The following is a 13,879-nucleotide window of genomic DNA, read 5'->3' as shown; positions in this document are numbered from 1 at the left end:
TTTATCACAACCAAAGACAACAGAAAGTTGTAGAAAGCTGATCAAGCACTTTAGAAGCAATTTGAATGTTTAACCAAATTTTGAATGTAGAACCATACTGTATTTGAAATGCACAGTTTGTCAGCTGTCAAGCAAAATGTGTTATCTAAAAGAAGCTGATTAAAGAGTTTTTTCTTCAAGTTTCCCTTTGTTATTAAAACTAGCTTATGATGTCCAACAAACAAAGAAACAAACAAATAAAAGAGAGCAATCCAGCTTGCTGTCTGCTATTTAATAAAATTAGACTGGGTATATTTTGTATTCCACTTTCTCCCTCCTATTTAGCCTGGCTCTGTGACACAAATAGGGAATGTGGGATGTGCTGTAGCCTTCGGAATGTGGGATGTGCCATAGCCTTCAGAATGTGGGATGTGCCATATGTGCAGACACGTAAAACAGTATGAGTCACATTACTAGTCCACTGTGAGATGCTGTCACCCCACTCTGAGGTACAGCCCAGTGTTAATCCAGTCAAAAAATGTTGCTAACCCTGTCTGATGCATAGTGTTAGTCTGGTATGAGGCAAAGTATTATCCTAAATAGACACAATTGTTAACTTGTTATTAGACACAGCATTAGCTCAGTCTGTAACACATTGTTAACCTGCTATGAGATATTGTTATCTAGTATGAGACGTGGTATTAGCCTAGTCTGAGACAGTACATTACTTCCCCGTGAGACACAATGTTGTCTTAGTGAAAATACAGTGCAACCCTATTCTGAGACATGAGGATAGCCTATTCTGATTAATGTTAGCCCAGTATGAAGACCTGTTTTGGGACCCGATAATAAACATTGCTCTACACTTACATACATGCTCTTGACAACAAAAGTAAGTCAAGGGACTTCTAAGATGGCTGCACACTGAGTAACAGCTTCATTTCAGTTCTCTTAGTGAGAAAACAGAAACTCAAAAAAGATGGCCAGTGAGCTTGCATTTTTTGTAAATTTTGGTAACTGGCTAGTAAGTGTAATGTGGATGCCAGCAAAAAAGTAATTCTAGAACCTGAAAGAAAATCAACCAGAAAAGGTCAGGAGAAAACACTGACTGGCAAGAATTTTGCATCTGTTCAACAAAAAGCAGTGCAAGTTCCAGCTTTGGTGCAAGACATGACTTCCAGTAACCTAGAGAAAAAAGTAAATGTACTCAGAGCTGATTAAAAGAAACCAAACACTGAAGGGGTATGTCAACTCAAAATAAAATTCTGGGAAAATGAAAGAAGCTTTAAACAGATACTTAGATGGGATGATAAAACTGCACAAATCAGAGGTTGAAATGAAGAAAAGGCTGGCTGAATATGAGACTGCTTAAGAAGAGATGCTTCAAAAATAATAGAATTAGAGGACACAGCAAGTAGAGAAAACTTGAGATTTTCTCCTGTACCAGAAGAGCTGGAAAGAACAGACTGTATTAATTTTATGAAAGCACAAATAAGCAACTGGATTAGTATTTGACAGCAGTAGTTGTTAATTGAAAGGACATATATGTATGCTCCAAACCTGGCCATGAGAAAGCAACCAAGACCTGTAATATTAAAGATGCAATCCTACCAGCAGAAAGAGTTGATTCTGATAAATCTGTGGTAGAAGGACAAAGCACTAAAAGTGGGAGACAGTAGAGTGTTTGTGGAAAATGATTACTTTCTGTACACCAGACAAAAGAGGAGTACATGTATTCTACTATTCAGGGAATGTCTAGAAGTAGGCATGAGATTTAAGCTGCTGTGTCCAGCTATTTTCAGAGTACTCTTTCATTGAGGGTCAAAATTATTTTTGATGCAGAACATGCTATGGAGGAAAAGTTTGTCTAACAAATGTTTCAGAGGGAAATGCATGAGAGACAGAAAAAAAAGCACAAGAGTTGACTAGAAGAACTGAGAGTACACTGGAAATTAAGCAGAAACTGCATTTGGGAGATGGAGATCATAGGAAGAAAACAAGCAACTCTGAAACTGACAAATGTGGGATTACAATGCATTAATTATATTTGTGAGACATGACAGAACAAGAAAACCTGGAAATATTGGACTTTTTTGACTTTACTAAACTTGTACAGGACTCCAAAGCATATCCCTACTGCATGTTTTAATGTTTGGAAGAACATTTAGAGGAGGGAAAGAGGAAGGAAAGAGTTAATTGTAAGTAAAACAAAGTTTTGATCATAGCATTACTATTTTTATAATGCATGACAATCTGCATGCTATAAAGTAAAACTTTCACAGTTATTTTCAAGTGTAATCGAGATATTAAAGTAAATAGGTGCCCCTGTTTTTTTCTTCTTCTTTCTATCTCCTGGTTCACTTTTAAGAAATGTAGGGACTACAATGTGAAAAAAAAGAAAAGTCTGGACAAAAGAGCATGGTACAAGAAAACATTATGTGCTTTTTCTTATTTTTGCATAGATAAATTACTGGATAAATGCTCTTGGCTTAATCTAGTAAAAATTTTTAAGTGGTAGAAAATAAATAAAAAGAACACTAAATATTTATTTTATTTATTGATTTATTTTACATTTGTTGACCGGGCTAGCTGGAGACATGTCCATTTTCAGTAGAGGCCCGGGTAGAAAAGCTCTAAGAAATCATATAGAGTTAATACAACGTTAAAATAGAAGTTATTACAGATATTATAAGAACTGTAATTATCGGAAAAACATTTTTTTTTTTTTACACAAGTAGTACAAATTAGAATACTCATAGTGATTTTGTGAGAAGGTACAATATACATATATGTTATATGCAGTAATATTGTTTATTGATACATAAAGGGAAGTTAATAAAGGATGTAGGGTGAGATATAATAAATAGGAGAAGATTTAGTCGGGGTTAGTACAGGAGCATAGCCAGTGATTATTGAGATATAGTTTTAGATTCCTTTTAAAAAGTGAGAGAGAAGTCTGAGATGTGATTTCAGAGGGTAGTTTATTCCATAGTTTTCCAGTAGAGTTAGAGAACAATGAGTCACCTGCTGAGTTGTTGGGTTTAGTAGTATTGATCAGCAGTTTGTTTGAGGAACGTAGATTTTTGAGATTATTATAAGGTGTAATGAGGCTAGAGAGTATTGGAGTGTTGCTAGGTTGATACAGGGTCTTGTAGGCTATTGTGAGCTGGTGAAATTGAAGCTGGTTAAGAAATTCAAGCCAGTTTAATTGTTTTAGATTTAAACAGTGATGGGTTCTGAAAGGAGAGCCTGTAGCAAATCTAGCAATATTATTATAGGATGTTGCTAGTTTATTGAGGTTGTTTTTAGAGAGATTGGTGTATATGGGAGAGGCGTAAAGAAGAGTGGATATTAGGTGAGTTCTGGCTATAGCGGTCCTAGCTCCTGGTGTAAGATAGGGTTTAATTCTGTAAAGGGATCCCAGTTTTTTGTTAACTAATTTTATTGTGGTGTTTATGTGAGTATCAAAGTTAAGATTGTTGTCTATTGTTATTCCTAACAGTTTAGTGGTAGGGTCAGGAGAGATAAGAGTACCATTGTTAGAAGTGAGATTGAAATGTAAAGAGGTGGACTTTCGGGTTGGTGTGAAGAGTAGCAGTTTAGTTTTTTTAGGGTTTAGAAGGAGGCAGTGGTGTGAGAACCATTGTTCTACAGTGTTGAAAGCTTTTTGGGTAAGAGTCTGAAGTTCAGTTTGAGAAGTGGCTGAGCAGATTATGGTAGAGTCATCTGCGTATTGAATGCAGGTGGAGTATGGAATAGCTGTTTGCAGGTCATTAATGAAGATGGAAAATAGGAGTGGGCCTAATATGGAGCCCTGTGGGACACCGAGGGAGATAGAAAGGTGATTAGATAGTTTATTTTGCCAGAGTACAGCCTGCTGACAGTTTTCAAGGTAAGATGTAAACCAGTTCATAGATAGAGGATCACGTGAAAGAGAATTTAGTGTATGAAGGAGTAGTTGGTGATTAACCATGTCAAAAGCTTTGGATAAGTCAATGAAGACTGCAGATGAAAGAAAATTTTTGTTGCAGTTATTGTTGATGCAGTTTGTGAACCATAGCAGGGCCATGGTGGTACTATGGAAAGGTCTGAAAACATGTTGACAGTTGGCAAGTAGGTTGTTCTGGAGAAGGTGGTTAATAAGTTGTTTATGGATGCATTTTTCCATAATTTTTGCAATAGGGGATAGTAAAGCTATGGGTCAAAAGTTAGAAAAGTCATTGGCATTCCCCCCTTTATGTAGTGGGATGATATGTGAAATTTTCCAGATAGATGGGACAGTTCCTTCGCTTATGGATCTATTTATCAGAATGGAAATGGGATAGTCAATGGCTTTAGCTCCTTTTTGCAAGAATTCTGCTGGGAGTTTGTCAGCTGAGGGGGTGGTATGTTTTAACTTTTGGAGAAGGGAGGAAATGTAGGAAGTAGACACTGGTTGTAGGTGAAATAGAAGGGGTGGATTTGTAGAAGAAGTGGGCAGGTTAGAGGTATCAGGAGATAGGTGGCTAGCTAGAGTTTGGATGGTGTCTGTGAAGAAAGAGTTAAAGGCATTTGCTGTTTCTGTGAGATTCTCAGGGTTTGAGCCTTGTGGGTTGGGTGTGATTAATTGACCTGGGAATAGAAGATTGTTAATACTAGTCCAAAATTTTCTAGGTTCCTTGGGAGAGGTTTGTTGTAATTGGAGATAAAAGTTATTTTTGTCTAGCAGGATGGCTTTTTTTGTACTGTTTCTATGTTCTCTAAAGGTTTGGTGGTCTATAGGATTCCTAGTAGTATGCCATTTTGCCCAGGATTTATTTCGAAGTAGGATTTTTTTGTTTAGTATTGTTAGTGACCCAAGGGGCTGGTTTAGCTTTGATTCTAATAGAGCGAGTTGGTGCGTGGTGGTCAAGGGTGGCTAAGAATGTGGAATTAAAGTATTCCACTGCTTCGTTTAGAGGGAGAGTTTTTAATGGTGTCCAATTACATTGTTTCAGTTCTGTTTGGAAAAGTTCTGGGTTAAATTGCTTTTTTGAGCGTATTGTTCTGAAAGTGTTAGGGAATAATATGTTGGTTTTATGTCTGATAATATATGTTAGTGAATGGTCATTTAAGTTATCTGGAAGGGTTCCTGTTATGTAGGTTTGCTGAGGAGTACTAGTAAGTATCCAATCCAAGGTACTTTCTTTGTTATTGAGTCTATTGGTTCTGGTAGGGCAGTTTATTAGTTGTGAGTAGCCATATAGGTTGATATGGGTGGTGGGGTTTATATTAGTACAGGAATTCCAATCTATATTAAAGTCCCCAAGGACTATGGTTTCTTGTGGGAGATTAATAGAAAGCCAGTTAAGGATATACTCAAGTGTATTAATGTTATTTCCTGGGGAAAGATACACACAGATGATATTTATGGCTTTACATGTGTTGACCTGAAGTTTGGAGATAATTATTTCTGCACTATTGTCCAAAGGTAAGTTAAGATTTATAGTGCTGACTTGTAGCTCTGTTTTATAGAGGATTGCTACCCCTCCTCCCTTTTTGGAAGTACGGTCAAGTCTAATGATATTGTAACCAGGTGGGGTGATTTTATTGTCTATAATGGTAGGTTTTAGCCATGTTTCTGATAAGCATAGGATATCAAATAGGTGAACCTGTAGGAGGGCATGAACTTGAGCAATTTTATTGCAAATACTATGTATAGTAAGATGTGCTATAGAGAGTGAGTTGGCAGGTTTGGCAGGTGATAGGGTCATAGTTTTGTCTTGGTTGTTGTTTGCAGTGGTAAGGGGATAGTTAGGGCCAGGGTTGGGATGAATGTACCCATCTAATAGTGAGTGGGTGAGTGTTAAAGGTTTAGGCTTTTGAGGCTTACAATTAAAGTCAAATAATTTTCTAGTTTTTAGGTTAGTGAACTTAATGAGTGCTAATCTATGATATTTGGCTAGTAGGTAGCTGGGTTTGAAAATGAGGTTTAGGAGGTTTCGAGAGAAAGGTATTGTTGGTGTTGAGGTGTGTTTAGATGGGAAGGGAAGGGTATAGTGGAGTGAAAATTCATAGGAGGTAAAGAGATAGGTGGTGGCTAGAGGAGGTAGGAGAAAGACCCAAATTAATAAATGTAATTTGTGGGGGATGATTGACATAGACATTTTAAAGGTTGGTGAGGTGAGAGAGAGATGGGAGGTAGGTATTAAAAGCACTTATGATATAGTAGTAGGTTGGGTATTAGAGCAAAGAGGGATGAGAGGTAGGTATAAGTGGGTGGGTTGTAAAAAAGGGGGTTGGGAGTGTTAATGATGTGTTTTATATGATAGGAGTAGGTATAGAGGGGTATATCCTTTAGGGGAATAAATGTAGGAGCACTGGGGTGGGTTTCCTCTAGGAAATAAATGAGTGCTTTTAGAGGAAACTGGGTAACTAGTTCTTATGTCTCCATGGAGACAATCTGATAAGGATCAAGAAAAACACAATACTTTCTTTCAATGAATAGGAGATAATGTTTTCTGAAAGCTTTCAAGTGTTTTTCCAATCTGGCAGAGCAATAAAGATAACACAAAAACAGACAGCGCTTGATAGAAGCACATGCTATACCATGCTTCTTAGCACGGATAACCTTGCATATAGGGTAATCCAAGTCTGTAAGTGTGGATGTCAGTCTGGAACAATTGCTCCTATTAGGATGGTTAAACTTAAAAATTTGAAGATGTACATAGTTTTGTGTGTTACAATTAAGTTAATAGGTTTTAGGGGTGTTCTGGGGTGTGTTTGTTATTTTATTTGAGGGCTTTCACTAAAACAACATTTTTGTAAGATGTGCCATAGCTTCAAATTGATATGACAAGAAACAACTGCATAAAAGATCAGCCTACCAAATACTAGTGTATGCATGTAACAAAAAACCTGGAACTAGACATTAAAAAAGCTGATACACGTAACAGGTGGGAATAATAACTTCTCAACATAATGACAATGTTTTCTATATTATCATTAAATGGGTCTCACAGATATATATAAAGGAATAGTGAACTGTATTAGAAATGTACAATGCAAATAGTTATGCTACAGGAGACACATTTGGAAAGAACTGAACATGTGAATTTGATAAAGAAAGTTTTTCAGGATGGTTATTTAGCAGAATACTCAGGACAAAGGGAACAGGCAGTACTTATGTTAATTGCAAGAGGAGCTCCAATAGTAATATAAGAGAATAACAAAATGATGGTAGATTTGTAGTACTAAGGGGCTAATGGCAAGGGAGGAGGATTACATTGGCATGTATTTATATTTCACCTAAAACTGCTATAACAGAGCTTAAGAAAATTCTGGGAGAAATAATCAGCTTTCAGCAGGGAATATTACTTATAGGTGGGGACTGGAATTCAATTTGCAGCAATGAAGATGTATCTGGGGGTCCTAGAAGGGAAAATATAACAAAAGAGGGTAGATTTTTGCAGAAAGTTATGAAAATATTTGACGTGGAAGATGATAATTCAGTCGTAGGAGTTAGAGTGAATTTACATATTGTTCCCCAAGATATAAAAACTGGGCTATGCTAGATACAATTCACATTTCATAGGAACATGTGTATTTAATTGAAAGTTTTGATATGCATCCAATAACTATTTCAGATCATACACCAATAATTACTAAAATAAAAATCCGGGGTTGTAAAAAAATGAGACACTGACATTTTCACACTTATCTATTGAAAAAAGAGGAATTTAAGGAATGGGTAGTGGAAATTTTTCGGGAGTTATTACAGAAGATAAAAATTTCTACTGAAAATATAGTTAGGGAGTGGGATAACATTAAAGTGGAGTTTAAAAATTGGGTGGGAATAAAAGAAAGAGAGATAAGGTTAAGAAGTAATGAGAATTATTTAGAGTGTCTAACAAAGGTTAAAGTATTGCAGAATAGGAGGAATTCCACAGAACAAGAGGAGCAATTGCAGAATGCTAAACAAAAAATAAGGGATTACCTTGGTAATATGCATGAGTTTAAAGACTGCTGTTAAGCAACTGTTTTTTTATAGCAACTTCAGAAAACAAAAACATTTAAAACAACAACTCAGGCAACAGAAAGTAGAAAGGGTTGTCGCCAAGCTTAGGGAGCCTATAACAAGAGATCCTGTAGAGGTATGGGAAATATTTCAGAAATTTTATGAAAATCTGTATGAAGCAGGGAGTATTTCAGAGCTACACAGTTAACGCTCCTATACATAGCAGAAAGCTATAATTCAAAGTGGAAAGAGATGATGAAATGTAAATGTTTATGGAAGAATTAAATATGCCAGTGATAGAGCTAGAATTACTAACAGGAAAGGAGGAGATGAGATAAAATGGTGATGTATAACCAATCTACAGGAAAGTCCCCAGGAAGAGATGGCATTCCTGTGGAAGTTTGGAAGCTAGGAGGGAAAAACTGATAAAGATCTGGAAGGTTTTGTTTAGAGTATTTTAAGAGAAACAGAAGCACCAACATTCTGGAAGAAAGCAGTGTTGGCTGTAATACTTAAAAAGGGTAAAGACCGATCAGATTCAGCTTTGTGCAGGCCCATTTCAATCCTAAACCATGATTATAAAGTGTTTATGTGTATAATATATAAAAGAATGTCAAAGGTGATGCCAAAATTGATAGATATGGATCAATGTGGTTTTGTGGTGGGAAGGCAAATATTTCACAACATTAACAGAACAATGATGATCCAGAGGGAAGGAGAATGTAAGAAAATACCACTGTTGTTGGTGGGTCTTGGTGCAGAGAAAGCATTTGACAGAATAAGCTTTGATTTTATGAGCAGGGCAATGGAAACATTTACATTCCCTGATAAAAATTATAAGGTTGATTAGGAGGATATGTAAGAGATTGGAGGTGAAAATTAAAGTGAGTGGGTTCCTCTCTGATAATTTCTGTTTAAGCAGAGGAACCAGTCAGGGTTGCCTTCTTTTCTCTTTGTTATTTGCATTATGTTTAGAACCATTAGCAAAGAAAATAAGGGACTCAGAAATTCAAGGATATGATTGCTATGGTAGTCAAGAAAAGCTGGCATTTTTTTGCAGATGATATTATTTTATACACGATAAAACTAGAAAAGGAGATATCAGTGTTGTAGAACATTTTGAGACAGTTTCAAGTCTTTTTAGGATACAGAATTAATGAAGCTAAAACAAAGGCAATAGCTGTAAACTATGTACATGCACACAAATTGGTTCAGCAATATCTATATTTATGGAGACATGATAAAATTAAATACTTAGGAGTATGGGTTAAAAAGGATTCTGTTGTGGCAGTTAAGGATATGTGGGAAAAGACTAAACAAAAGATTATACTAAAACTGAGAAAATGGAATCTTTGTTTTATGGATATGGATAGCAAGATACGAGCAGTCAAAATGTTTTAGTCCCTTTAGTTTTATACACAGATTAGGCATATTTTTATCAACTAGAGGAGAAGTTGTGGATAGCAATTAATAAAGAGATGAAGGATTTTATTTGGGAGGGGTAAGACGGCAAGAGTCAGGTGGGATAAGCTGATTCTTCCAACAGGACAAGGTGGTTTGGGATTACCTGATTTGAAGGGGTATTTAAGAGCTACACAGTTAAGGCTCCTATACATACCACAAGCAGAAAACTATAATTCAATGTGGAAAGAGATGATGACGAAACAGGGGGAAAGCTCAAGAAATAAGGAGAGACTGGAATTCTGGATACTGATCCTTAAGGAAAATAACAATAATCATACAGAATATTATATTCCTGAAGTAGCAGAAAGTATTCTAAGAACTAAGCCAGCACTGGAATGGAGAAAGATTTTGCCGATAGAGATGACTACAACTAGGGATACAGACAATAGGCAAGACAGGGCTGGAATTTATTGGACAAAACTAAAGAAAGAACCAAGGTACTGGGAGTAAATAACTAGTGAGGGAAAGGTAATAGAATGGGAAGAGGCCAAGAATTTATTTGGACCGCAGGCTAGAGATTGTCTTCCATATCAAGGATTGATATCAGAGTATAGACAAAGAGAAAGGAATAGGGGGATCCCACGTGAAAGACCAGCACTGGCAGAGTTTTTAGTATAATCTAGAACAGAAGCTGCTGTTAAAAAAGGGATAATTAGTAGAGCATATAAAATGTTGCATGATAACAATAAAAGACGATCAGAGGAGGTTAGAAAAGATTTGAAAGAGAGACTAGATAAGCAATTCACAAAGAAACAATGGGGGATAGATGCATGTCTCCTAAATATGTAAGTCTAGAAGATGTAGGATCTTTGCTTGTAAGTGTTTATATAGGTATTTTTATACTCCAGGTAGACTCCAAGGACTTTTTTCCAGGTAGATAGCAAATGTTGGAGATGTAATGGGGAAGAAAGAGGTAATTGGGAAAACATCATGGCAGACTTAAAAAAAGTCCCAGCACACTACTCTATCAGAAATACTGGGTGAGCAAATTGGTATAACAAGAGAAATGAATTTTTGAGCTGTGATACAGAATCAGAATTGCCTAGACATAGTAAGGCCTTGCTGATTCTAATTATGGTGGCTGCCAGAAAAGCAGTTACTAGAAAATGGAAATCAAAGTCTAAACCATCTGTATTAGAAGTAGTAAATATAGTAACAGAGATAAAACAACTGGAAATGAAATCTTTAGAAAAAGGTAGAAGCAAATTACATAAAATGGGAATTGTGGGAACAATAAATGCAGCATAACATTTTGGAAGAGGAATGAAGGTTAAAAGACGGTAGGATTTGAATGAGCTATGTAATGTTTGACTGACAATGACTGGAGAGATTATAAGTGATGTGTAATGTTTGCAACTAAAAACATGTCCATATGATTTGTTTTCATTTATATAAGTGTATGATTGCCTATGTCATAAGTGATAATCTAATAAAAATGTTTCTTGTTTAAAAACAAACAAAAAAATCAAAAGGAAGTCAACTTGTAGTCTGTGCAATAAATGCTGCTAGCACCCTGCAACTGCTCCTTCCCCATGACCTCTCTCCGTTTTCACTTCATCTATGATCTCTTAAATGCAGCTGTAAATCACTACCTTGCAGCATACTCTGATAACTCATTCTGTGTATTTAACAGGCTTTCCTGAAAATTAATTCAGTTCAAGATGAAACTTTCCTGTATTTGTAACCGGTATCTCTTCTGCCTCTTCTATCCTTTTTCTAAACCTATTCTTTCTCCAGTCTACCATTCAAGATGTTAAGCAACCACATAATGTTCCCTATCCCTCTTTTTTCCCAGAAAATCCATCCATCTCCCTGATTACCTTTACCTAGCAGTGATGTTGGCAAAGCCTTCTTCTGCATAATGGCGGCAAGAGTGTAGCCCGGCATATACTAAAAGGATATTTGCTGATCTCTCTAACCTTTGGCCTATTGCAATATTATTACCTAAATTCTTGAAAGATGTATTTATAAGCAACTCCTCCACTATCTCCTACAAGAATGTCTCTTAACATCCACCCAACATCATGGCTTCTTCCCAATGCACAGTACAACTACTACCCTCCTATCATTCACTAACACTATAAAAGAATACAGGAACTCAGACAAACTTGCTTCCTCCTTATTCCTTGACCTGTCTAAAGCCTTTGACAGTTTCTCACCCTAAACTCATGTACAAACTGTATCGGCTTGGACTATTGCTGGCTTCATTACAATGGCTTAATATTTACAGGCTCCAATCTGTAAAATGGCAGAATATTCTTTCTTCTTACCTGCAAGTTTCCACTGGTTTACCCCAAGTCTCTATTCTTGGTCCCCTCCTCTTCAATATCTTTATCAATTACCTCTATACTTCCATACATCCAGCCTCTGATAAAATATGCTGATGATTCTACACTCATACGTGCATCTAATAACCTGCTTCAACACCTCCACGTTATGCAAGAAGCTTTTATTTCTCAGTTGAGAAATGGCTCCATAATGCTCAGCTAATACTACAGCATAAAAAAGTTACTGCTATTTTTCCCCAGATCACACATGCCTGATAAATCTTTTCCCTAAACAAAATTGAAATTAAAGTAGTCTCCCATACTAAACTTCTTAGAGTGGTTATAGTTAATAACCTTAAATTTGACTTGCATATTCAAAATAACCAAAAATTAGGAATGCTCTACAGGCATAAAAACTTCCTTAGTAACACAATCAAAACCGCTCTTGCCACTAGCTAACGTTTTCCATCTCTCTTATACAGTGCTCCCATCCTAACCCACCTACTGACAACAGTTAAAAATAAGTTGGAGGCATGCTGTAATAAGGTTGTAAAATTTGCTACAACAAACGATACCACAGCCACCACTACGGTGCCCTTAAGGCACTGAATTGTGTTAAACTGACTTACTACTAAGATTGCATACAGAATTTTTACTTAGTTAATATGATGTTCTTCTGTATTAGGTTTTGTAATAACTTTTTAACTGTAACCATATTATGTCAATATGGAGCTTTTCTCCTCAGCCCTCTGCTGAAAATGGGGTATTATCTCAGCTGGAAATTCCTGGTAAACAAATGTCAAATAAAATAAATAAAATAAAATATTTATTTTGTGCAGTGAAGTATACTAGAATATAAATTAAAATGCTTGGCTTAATTACCATGGTTTGGAGTCAGAGTTTTTTTTATCTTTTCAAAATACTTTAGTTTTTCACCAAAGTTATACCTGGCTGCACCTATTTTTTCACTTGTCTGTCTTCCCTCCTCATAAATTTACAGTTTTCCCCTATATGGTATGCTTATTATCAGATATTTCATTTGTATGTAGCCTAGAGTGATAAAATGGGTAACTCAGAGGATTCAGAAAAGCAAGACTAGCACAGATAAAAGCGGGCATTAATCTGCGGTACAGAGTCAGCTTGATGTTGGAATGCAAACTCTCTTCCTATTGCAAAAGTTCACGATCCGCTCCTAGATGCAAAGACCACTTGCAAACTTAAGCCGAAACTTCTTAAGCAGTAGAACAGCAGAGATCAGAACCCAAGATAAAGTCCCTGTAAACAATGCAGCAGGCTCACCAATTGTTCTCTGAAGCCTAGCAAATATAAAGCAATTGTTAATCAGTTTCTAGACTGCAAGCTGCCCAGCAATTGAAATAATGCAGCTACAAACATGCTTCAGTCATAGACAGATCCAAGAATGACATGTCTGCCAGCAAATTTTCACTCTAAGACAGTCATTTTAACATACCATCAAAGTGAACTACTGATAACCGTGCATGTGCAGGGCACAGTTACATTATGAGGTGCTACAGGTTTAACAGCAGTCCTGGGTTACCATGTCCTCGGTCTTCAAAGTGAACCACAGATAGTCATGGCTTTTACAGGTCACAATTACATAATGAGGTGCTACATACTTAATAGCAGTCCATCGATCCATCTTCAACCCATTTTCCCATTTTTGCACATGGGGTCGGGGTGTCACTTCAACAGTAACAATCGTCTTGAGCCAAGGTTTACAATGCCGCATGACTAGCCCTGCTGCGGTACTTCATCTGTACTACTCACTCACACACACACTCGCTCCTAGGGCCAGTTTAGAGTGTTCAATCCACCAATACCACTCAACCTGTTAGAGTAAGAAATCTGGACAAAGCAATAAATAATGAGGGGACAAAGGCCCAAAAATAGGTACACTTTTTAAATATTGCTCTTACAAACTTAGAAAATAGATAGAACAGCAGGTTTTGCATTAGTATGAATTTTCTGAAGGCTACGAAGGGTGAAACTCAAATGACTGTCATTATTTTCTAACTTCAACCCTCAATGATTTTCCAGGGATTTACCTGCAAACCAATATTTTATGAGAAACAGACAAAAAATATGAGGGAAAAATCTGGGCATTCTGCAAAAATCTGTACAGTTGAGAGGTATGATTATCCACCTGATGCATATCTTTGGAGTGTGGAAGGAA

This window comes from Protopterus annectens, chromosome 4.part0 (genome assembly GCF_019279795.1).
Source record: "Protopterus annectens isolate FY-2018-M chromosome 4.part0, PAN1.0, whole genome shotgun sequence".
NCBI classification, from domain to species: Eukaryota; Metazoa; Chordata; order Ceratodontiformes; family Protopteridae; genus Protopterus; species Protopterus annectens.
The sequence above is the reverse complement of the archived record's forward strand: the minus strand, read 5'-3'. Positions refer to the sequence as shown.